Source organism: Oryx dammah, unplaced genomic scaffold (assembly GCF_014754425.2).
Source record: "Oryx dammah isolate SB20612 unplaced genomic scaffold, SCBI_Odam_1.1 HiC_scaffold_17, whole genome shotgun sequence".
In the NCBI taxonomy this organism is placed as follows: domain Eukaryota; kingdom Metazoa; phylum Chordata; class Mammalia; order Artiodactyla; family Bovidae; genus Oryx; species Oryx dammah.
In genome coordinates this window covers 32,041,253-32,052,195 of record NW_024070201.1, presented here as the reverse complement: position 1 = coordinate 32,052,195, position 10,943 = coordinate 32,041,253, and positions in this window count along the sequence as shown.

Here is a 10,943-nt window from a genome sequence, read left to right as displayed (position 1 = left end):
ATTTTAATCTTTTTGTTTTTACCAGGTTGTCATTATTATTGGGTTATAAGACGTCCTTATATATACAAACTAGATACCAACCTGTCATATTTATTTGTGTGGCAGATATTTCTCTCAATTTATCGTGCACATTTTCATTTTCTTAATGGTACCTTTTAAAGAGCAAAAGATTTACATTTTGATCAGCTTCAGTGTATTGAATTTTTTCTCTTTGTTTTTCTGCTTGGCCTTTCTTATCTTTCCCTATCTCCAAGATTTTAGAGTTTCTCCTGTTTTTTTTCTAAAAGATTACTGCTTTTAACTTTTATGTTGTTGTTCAGTTGCTGAGTCATGTCTGACTCTTTGCGAACTCATAGTCTGCAGCATGCCAGGCTTCCCTGTCCTTCACTATCTCCCAGAACTTGCTCAAGTTCATATCCATTGAGTTGGTGATGCCATCCAACCATCTCGTCCTCTGTTTAGCTTTTTTACAACTTTGAGGTAATTTTTATATATGTTAGGAAATGTGTCAGTGTTCATTCTTTTCTATACCGTTTTCTTGTTCTAGCATCATTTGTTGAAATGACCATTCTCCCCACCCCACTGAGTTGCTTTGACACTTCTGTCAAAAAATCAGCTGACCATATAAAGTATGGATCTACTTTGGATTCTATTCTGTTCCATTGGTCTGTAAGTCTCTTCTGTCCTCTAATACTACACTGTCTTTATAATTATGCCTCTGTCGTAAATCTTGAAATAAAATAATATGAAACTTCTGTTCTTTACAGATTACTTTAAAAATTCTGGAACCTTTTTTGTCTTTCAGTATTAATTTTAGGATGAACTTGTCAATTTTTGCAAGAAAAGGGAAGACTTTGCTGAACTTTTGATTGTGAGATTATTGGAATGTCTAGCTCAGTTTGCATAGAATTGACATTTAATGACATTGGAGTCTTCCGAGCTGTGAACCTGGCATGTCTCTGCATTTCTTTAGGTTTTTAACTTCTTGAAGCAGTATTTTGCCACTTACGCTGTAAGCTCTTACACACTGTAAAAGCTTACACACTGCATAGTTTCCCAGAGCTGCTGTAATAAATTACCACTAAATGGGTGGTTGAAAGTAACAGAAATTTATTTCACTGTTCAGGAGGCCAAAAGTCCAACATCAAGATATTGGGAGGTTGGTTCTTCTGAACTCTTGGGAGGAGAATCCGTCCCCTGCCTAGCTCCTGGCGTCTGCCAGCAATCCTGGCATTCCTTGGCCAATTTCTTGCCTCAGTTTTTACCTGGTCTTCTCCTTCTATGCCTCAGTGTCTTCTTTTCTATCTCCTGTAAGGACACTGTTGTTGGATTTAGGGACCACCTTAACCCAGGATGATGTCATCTGAATATTTTTATCTTACATCTGCAAAGACCCTTTTCCCCTACAGAAGTTTACATTCTGCAGTTCCAGGTAGAAATATCTTTTAGGAGCCATAATCCAACTCACTATGCACCTATTTTTGAAACTGTATTCCTGAGTATTTTATGTTTTATGACCAATGGATTTTTAAAATTTCATTTCCAATGATTTGTTGCTAGTATATAAAAATGTAATTGACTTGTATGTATTAATCTTATGTCTTGTGATTTTACTAAATGCATCTCTTAGTTCTGGTCAGTGTTATTTAGATTCCTTTAGGATTTTCGACATCAGCAACCATGCCCTTTAAAAACAGAGGCAATTTTACTTCTTTTTCTATGTATGCCTTTTATTTTTCTTGCTTTGTTAAAAATTGCTTGGATGTCCAGTGAGATGATTGCTAGAAGTTGTAAACACAGGCATCTTTACCTTGTTCCCTATCTTAGGGGGAGATAGTTTTATAATTAACTATCAAGGATGATGTTAACAGTAGGTCTTATTTTAAAATCTTCATTGATTTTGCTACAATATTGCTTCTGTTTTATGTTTTGGTCCTTTGGTCACAAGGCATATGGGATCCTAGCTCCCCAACCAGGGATCGAACCTATACCCCCTGAATTGGGAGGTTAAGTCTTAATCACTGGGCTGCCAGGGAAGGCTTGACAATAGGCTTTTTATAGAATGCCCCTTTTCAGATTGAGAAAATTTCTTTCTATTCTTGATATACTGAATGGTTTTTCTTTCTTTTTTTTTTGTCATGAATGGGTATTGAATTTTTTCAAATGATTTTTCTGCACCTGTTGAAATAATAATATGTTTTTCTCTATTTATCCTATTAATATGGTGAATTGCATTGCTTGAATTTTAAATATAAAAAAATATTACATCCCTGGAATAAATTCTAATTGGTAATATTGTATTTTTATGTTGTTAGCTTTGATTTATTCTAATTTTATTAAGGACTTTTGCATCTGTGGTCATAAAGGTATTGGTCTGTAATTGTCTTAGAATTTATTTATCCAATTTTGGTAAAAAAAAATCAGTTGGAAGTGTTCTCTTTTTATCTATTTTATGGAAGAATTTTATAAGTTTAGTGTTATTTCTTACTTGAAAATTTGGTGGAAATCACCAATGATACCTTTTGGATCTGGCATGTTCTCTGTGGGGAGGTTTAGATAGTGAATTTAATTGCTCTAACAGGTATAAAGAAAGCTATTTAGATTTTCTGTTTCATCTGTATCAATTTTAGCTAGTTGTATTTTTCAATGAATTTTTTCATTTTATTTAAGTTCTAGCCTACTTGTTTTTATTTATCTAGCCCAGACATTTTCTCTTCCGTGAAACCTTTCCTGACACCTTCAATAAGTGATTTCTCATCTTTGTGCCACTACTTTATCTAGAATCATTTGTCCTCTCCACTTTTCTTTCAACTTGTCTGTTCGTGTATCTCTTCCTATGCTAAATTAAGAGCCTGGAAATTCAGTGATTCCATCCTATATATCTTTGTGTCTCTGGCACCTTGTATGTTGCTTGGCACATAATAGCTGACCCTCCCTCCCAATTTAAATTATCAAATTATTTTGTATACTATTGTTTAATTTAGAGTTACATAAGCATGTTTTTAATTTCCCTAGTAGATTATGAGCATCTTTTGCAAAAATGGCAAGTATTATTCAATATTCATATTCCTTTTATTTCTTACATTTAGAATGATTTTTAAACTATTAAGTTGAATAGACTTACTGAATACTACAGAAAAAATCAGTATTCTAGTCAGAGAGAGGGGTTAAATGGAAACCTGGAAATCACACATCAATAGAGGAAGAAAAATAAAGGAACTAACATTGTTAAGCACTTACTGTGTGCCAGACATTATGATAAACAATTTATATTCCTTATCTCATATAACCTTAAAATACTTAGGTACCGAAAATAATATCATCCCCATTTTATAGATCAGGAATCTGAGGTTCAGAAAAATTAAGTGCTTTTCCCAAGTCCACAGAGTTATTAAGTGGCAAATCTGAGTTTCAGATCCAAGTCTAAATGATCCCATCATCGATGTTCTTGGTTTCAATCATACTTTTTTGTCCATTTGAGTTTCACTTGTCTCACCAAGTGAGATGCTTGATGGATTTGCCCAAGTTACCTTTAAACTTTGGTAGAGTAGATTATTCTGTGGTTCCCCTAATTGAGCATTGGAATCACTGTACATTTAGAAAAGCTACAAAACATTCCCTAGAAATGTGTTCTGCCTGCAGCATGAAATAGGAGAAGTGTAAAAGATCCAGAACAGACTTATCTCAAAGTATGTTGCATAACTCCCTGTGGTCTTCCCACCATTGTTCATCAGCCTCTCGTCCATAATCCTAGCATTCTTTCGATGGTATTGGGTGCCACCATTCTGGCAAATTGTGGGTGTCATTGGTTTCTGAGTCTCTACCCAAATAGCCTGGGGCTTTCCAGGTGACTCAGTGGGCCACAGTCCATGGGGTCACAAAGTGTTGGACATGACTAAGCATTGGACATGAGTGTGTGAGTACATACACACACTCACACACCCAGATAGCATAAGGGGAGTTAAGAGGTCAAGACCATGATAACTCCATCTCCGTGACTTGGTATGAAAGGAGAATATCTTTCCTCATAGTGGATCTCACCTTTAGGAGTGTTTCATGTTGGTTCTGTTTAGAAAGATCTGTGGGCTAATTTGTGCAATGCAGTTCTCCTTTTGCCTTGGTACAAGATGAGTAAAACACTAGATCCAGTCATGTAGCCTCTATGCTGCTGACAAGTAAGATGCTTCTACGTTCAGTTTATTTTCTCTCTCAATACAACAAGTACTCTGCAAGTCACCTAGAGCTGGGTTGCCTGTGATAACCAGGCTTTTCTTAATTAGAAAAATGAATAACGCACCATTTTACCAATATATCTTAGCCAAAGGACTGGGAGGGGAAGAAGTTTTTCTGTGATTTCAGTCTTTCAATTGAAACAAGATGTTTTTGAGGTCTTCTCAATGTAAAAATAATAATAACAATATCATTTGTTTATTTATTTGCACACAATACTGTGATCAGGAACTTGCTACTTCCCCAGAGAAACTGCTTGCAATGCCTCATTGGGGTGACCGCTTAACAATTCACACTGACCATTTCCGGTGGTCTCTCATGGTGTGGGTGATACTTTCATGTATTACAAGCACCAGAAAAGGGAGCTGGATCAATTCTCTCTGTTTAAATTCTAGTCTTGGTTGGAATGATTCCCTTAGGCACCCACAGCTCTAGGTTCTTTCTGACTAAAAAGTATAGCAAATATTCTCAGAGCTGTTCATATTAGGATAAAAAAAAATCTAAAAAATATCCTTGCCCTTTAAATGTCAGAGATCAACCTAGGGATCTTTCTCACTTTCAGGTAGTAGATATGGCTTCTTTGTGGTGTGAGCTTCAAACTTGTTGGGAAGAGGATGTTGTTGAGACTTGTCATTAATTAATCATGTTTACCATGCAAAACCTGGGTCATTTGATATTCCACACAGAGGTAAGAGAAGAGAAAATAGCATAAATACATGACCCCTTGGAAGCAGTTTTCCGTGGAAATATTTGAGTAGGCAGTTGAAATCAAGGTAAATATAAGAAGAATAGGAGTTGGGAGGGCTTCCCTGATGGCTCAGTGGGTAAAGAATCCACTTGCAGTACAGGAGACACAGGAGACGTGGGTTCAATTCCTGGGTTGGGAAGATCCCCTGGAGAAGGAAATGGCTAGCCCACTCCAGTATTCTTGCCTGGGAAATCTCATGGACAGAGGAGCCTGGTAGGCTACAGTCCATAGCATCACAAAGAGCTGGACACAACTGAGCGACTAAGCACAGCACAGCGCAGGATTTGGGAAGAAAAGAAGGGCAGAATGTAAGCACCTTTTCCCTTCCACCTAGCACTATGCTTAGACAAAACAGTCTGTAGCAGAGTGCCTTCTAAGATCCTTGCTGCATCTAAGTGCCTTGCTGAATGAAGAGAATGAATGAATGGGTGGATGTCAGATGCTGAGCTTTCTAACATGGTAGCTTCAAATTGTGGTAAATTTGCTGTGTTCCATCTCGGTGCTATAGAAGCCTAGGAAAGACCTTTAAGAAACTGAGCACGTGCTCTGCACTGTCTGGATAGGACCAACTTCTGTAGTTCTCTTTCTCTCTCTTTTTTATTGGGGTATAGTTGCTTTACAATATTGTACAGTAAAGTGAACCAGCTACGTGTATCCATGTCTCCCCTCCCTCTCAGCTCTCCCTCCTCCCCCCGCCATCCCACCCACCTAGGCCACCACCGAGCACTGACCCGAGCTCCCTGTGTCCGACAGCAGGTTCCCACTAGCCATCCTTTCTACACATGGCCATGCACATATGTTAATCCCAAGCTCTCAAGTCATTGCACCCTCCTCCCTTGCCCTGGGCCCACACATCTGTTCTCTACGAATGCATCTTTGCTCCTTCCCTGCAAATAGATTCATCTGTACCATTTTTCTAGATTCCACATCATGTGTTAATATATGATATTTGTTTTTCTCTTTCTGATTTGCTTCACTCTGTTTAACAGACAAATGAATGGATAAAGAAGATGTGGTACATATATACAGTGGAATACTACTCAGGTAAAAAGGAATGAAATTAGGTCATTTGTAGAGAACATGGGTGGACCTAGAGTCTGTTACACAGAGTGAAGTAAGAAGAGAAAATTAATTCCTACTGTTCTCTTTATCCGGAGAAGGCAATGGCACCCCACTCCAGTACTCTTGCCTGGAAAATCCCATGGACGGGGTCACACAGAGTCGGACACGACTGAGCGCTTTCAATTTCACTTTTCGCTTTTCACTTTCATGCATTGGAGAAGGCAATGGCAACCCACTCCAGTGTTCTTGCCTGGAGAATCCCGGGACGGGGGAGCCTGGTGGGCTGCCGTCTATGGGGTCGCACAGAGTCGGACACGACTGAGGCGACTTAGCAGCAGCAGTTCTCTTTATCCAGAGGCAGAAGGGACCCTCTTGCCTGCAACTGGAATACTGTTGCCAGTTTCTACAAAGAATCTATATTGCCTAAGGAAACCAGTGTTTCCTCTTCCAGCATTCAGTCTTGGCTCCTTTGCCTGAGAGGGCTGTTCTTAGAAATGTCCTCCAGAGACTTTTCTATTAAACCAGGATGCAAAATGCATTGTTGTGTAATTCTGCTGCTGAGGTCCTATGAAAGGAATGAGTTGGGACAGATGCAGCAAAGTATTAGGACACATTTTCCCCATTCTTCATCCTGCACAACCCAGAAGTGAACTTATTTTCATCAAGATGACCCAATTCTTGGCATGTTTTTCTACCCTCTTTTACCCATAATACTTTCAAATCACTGTCTTTAATTCAAACTGTGCAAAACAACCAGAAAATGAAAAGATAAACTGGTTAATCAAAAGCAAAATGGCATTTAATTAAAACTAAGCTGGCAAATTCATGGAAAATAAAAGTATTTTACTAAAGAAAAAAAAAAAGAAACAGCCCTGTGATTAAACCTCAGGGCCACAAAGAGCATCACTGTCCTTTTGAGGTTTTGAGTGTATTTCATTTGTACATTGGAAGCAATTATTTGTCACATTGTTGATAATCTGTCTACTAAATTGTGCACTCAGCACTGCCATCATTTTAACCTTTCTTAGTCACCAGGCTTTCATCTTCTTTCTGCACTTTTCTCAAATTTCTGAATGGTAGTTTATTTTCATAAGCTTTTAATTAAAAAAATTAAAATATTGTTGATTTACAATGTTGTGTTAATTTCTACTGTACAGAAAGGTGATTTATATATTCTTTTGTATGTTCTTTTACATTATGGTTTATCTCAGGATATTGAATATGGTCCTCTGTGCTGTACAGTAGGACCTTGTTGTTTATCCATCCATCTGCTAACCCCAAACTCCCAGTCCATCCTTCCGCCACCACATCCCCTTTGGCAACCACAAGTCTGTTATCTGTGTCTTTTTCCTAGCTAGATTTATTTTCACAATCCACTCATTTCACTAGGTATCTTGATTCACATAAAGTGTCCCTCTTCTCTGTTTCTTTCCTCTACCTTGACCCCACACTCATCCTATAGTCAGAATCAGGACATAGAGCAGTTCAGACCCTGAAAAGAGAATAAGAGGCTGGCTCTTAATTATCCTTCCCCAATAATCTTGAAAGATTGAGGATGAAAGGTTATGCCTAGAGAAATCCCTCTTTACATTCCTAAAACTGCATCAGAGAAACTACTAAATTTAATCAATGATCCACAGTCTTTTTAAGTAAAGAATTTTCTGTGTGTATCTAACAATCTTTTTGGGATCTCTTGTGGCAAGACAGTATGATGAGAAATAAACATTCCCTATAGTCCGATGTATTGGGTATGCTCTTGGAAACGTGGGAGGGGCTGTTTGCCAGAGAGTCTTGGCAGTTTTGAGAGATAACTGGCCAAGTCATAAGGGAATGAGAAGAAGAAGTTTGTGTAAAACCGAGTCCAGCATTGTCTATAAAACACAGGTTTCAATGTAAAGAAATCTGTTGCCTTAAAATCTTGGGAAATATATCACCACATCTTGTCTTTACTACACAGATAACCCACACAAGTAGCCTCTTCTTTAAAAAAAAAAAAAAAAGGTGTTTTTTTTTTTTAAATAAGAAAATCAAGATGCTCTTAAAGAAATGGATCTCTTTATATTAATTTTCTCCTTGATTTTACTTTTAAGAGTTAAGACAACATTTCAGGAGAGAAATGTGGAGAAGGATAAAGGGAAATCAATAAAGTTATTCTGTGACTTTTCCCAGGAGGGAGCTGTGTTAATCGAGAATGGCTTGCTTGGCTGTATATCAAGTCCAAGGAGAGCGGGAGTTGATTTTGAACCAGATTTCCCTGCTAGACTGAAGAAAATAAATATGATATTGATGTATATAGATGTGTGTGTATGTATGTGTGTATGTATATGTTATTCAGTTGCTAAGTCATGTCCAACTCTTTGTGACCCCATGGAATGTAGCCTGCCAGGTGCCTCTATCCATGGGATTTCCTAAGCAAGAATACTGGAGTGGGTTGCCATTTCCTTCTCCAGGGGATCTTCCCGACCCAGGGATCAAACCCATGTCTCCTGCACTGGCAGGCAAGTTCTCTACCACTGATCACCAGGGTAGCCCATACATGTGTGTGTATAGATATAGATATAGATATAGATATAATTTTATCAGAATGGTTTATGTTTGTATTTATACTATGATATACATTTTACCGGGCTTCCCAGGTGGTGCTAGTAGTAAAGAACCTGCCTGCCAGTGCAGGAGATGTAAGAGATGTGGGTTTGATTCCTGGGTCAGGAAGATCCCACTCTAGCATGGCAACCCACTCCAGTATCCTTGCCTAGTAAATCTTGCAGACAGAGGAGCCTGGTGGGCTATAGTCCATGGGGTTGAAAAGAGTCAGACACGACTGAAGCAATTTAGCATGCATGCACATACATTTTACTATATATTTAAAATGTGTGTGAATGTGTATACACACATATTTTATAAGTAGGTAAGAGTAATTTCTTTAGATAAATAGTAATACCAGACAAAAATTCTTCTCATCATATTTTATATATTTTGATTTTGATAATTTTACACTTTATAAGTTTCTTTTATAAGACTTTTGACCCCAAAAGAAGGCAGTTGGTTACAAGAGCCTAAAGAGAGAGAAAAGGGAATGGGAACCAGAGTTCCTGACCCTAGGCAAGTGGACATGTCTGTGACTACAGGAAATCTTCTGAAGAGTCTCTGTGTCATTCATGTGGTCATTTTCTCTTGTGATCACATTACAGACATTTTCAGCAGGTGTGATTTCAGCCTGGAAGTCAAGATGGCCAGGAGACAGTTGGGACGCCAACTGCTGGGCTGGGACGCCATGGCCCCGTGTTTATCAAAGCAGCTGCGGTGTCTTTGTGGCCAAACTGGAACAGTGTAGTTGGTTGGGAGACAGGATACCTGGGAGTCAGGCCTGACTTTACCTTCACAGTGTGATCTTGAGTGAGTTATCTATCCTTCCTGAACTTCAGTTTCTTTGATTATGAAATGGAGTGGATGCTGGTTCTTGCCCCTTCCCAGCAACATGCTGATTTGCTGCCCAAGAATCTTGTCAAAATCTTTTGTTCTACTCAGTGATCAGGAGATTTTGAAGACAAGTTAGTGATCCTTTTAGTGACCTAACCTAATGTAGTGAAACCCCCTATCCTGATTCTGAGCTTCTTTCTTTTCTTGTATATTCAGTCTCTACGTTGTTTTTAGCATCACCAACCATTCTGTCTTTATTTTCTAAATCCCATGTATATCATAACTGCTAAGAAACTATTCTTATACATAATAGAATCTAACCAGAGAGGGACAGGACAATTCTAGAATTTTCCGTGAGGGAACTTAGGAATTCACCTAATCTAATCCTCTCATTTTATAGTTGTGGGAACTAATGATCTGAGAGGTAGAATATCTTGTCCAGAGATAAGCAGAGAACTCGTCTCTCTTTAACTTTCATTGCTATGTTCTTTCCATGGATTCATGTGTCTCAGGATCACTGTAAACCAGAAATAGAACTTAATCTTCTAGAAAGCAGATTAGACCAGGGTGGATAAGTCTTTGATTTTCCCCAGGGCCAGATTCGAACTCTGTGCACATCCTGGCCATCAGGGTTGCAACATTCTCATGAAGAACTCAGGGTTGTCAGAGCCTCTTCTTGCCCCATAAGACCCAGTCCAGAATCTGGATCCAACTGAACTCGTGCCTTTCTACGTTTATTTTGGATGAGGTTGCATTTGCCCTTTAGCTTGTAGGTCTTACATTTTATCTTCCAGTCGACTTTCCTCATTTTATATTGAACATTCCTGAGGGTCTGCCTTGTGACATGTCATGGTGCAATGGGCTAGATACACAGTCTTCAGCACAGTCACAGTGCAGCAGGCCCTGAATAAGGCTTGCTTGCAGTGCTGGGGGCCTCTGAGGAAAGAGAGACTCAAGTCATCCAAAGGACACAAGGGAGACAGCAGACAGCATATTCATTTATTCTCCTTTCTCATCAGCACAGAAAGGCTCATTCTGTGCAGTGGTGTTTTCCAAACTAATGTCTTCCTTGTTTTCAATAGAAGAAGAGGAGGGGGAATATGTCAGACCCTCTCCCCGAACCCCGCCCCACCCTACCCCTGCCGCCCATCTTCAGGCCTGCTTCGGTCTTACTTGGTTTGTTGTCCATGAATTGTCTGAACCAAGCTGCTTCCTGATCCTTCACTCATTTCTTAAGACACGATGAAAAACAGTCACCAGGGCCCAGAGATACACATGTATCAATGTAACTGTAGATGAACTGGAAGGAAGATATGTCCACCCAGTATTTCCTCCCTTACTTTAGTTTTCTGATCTGTTTTCTCTGCTTTAAAAAAAAAAAAAAAAAACACTTGACAACTAGATACCTAGATGTTTCCTAGAAACACCCAAAGTATTATTAACCTTTAAAACAGAATCTAAACACCAGCCAGATGTTCTCTTT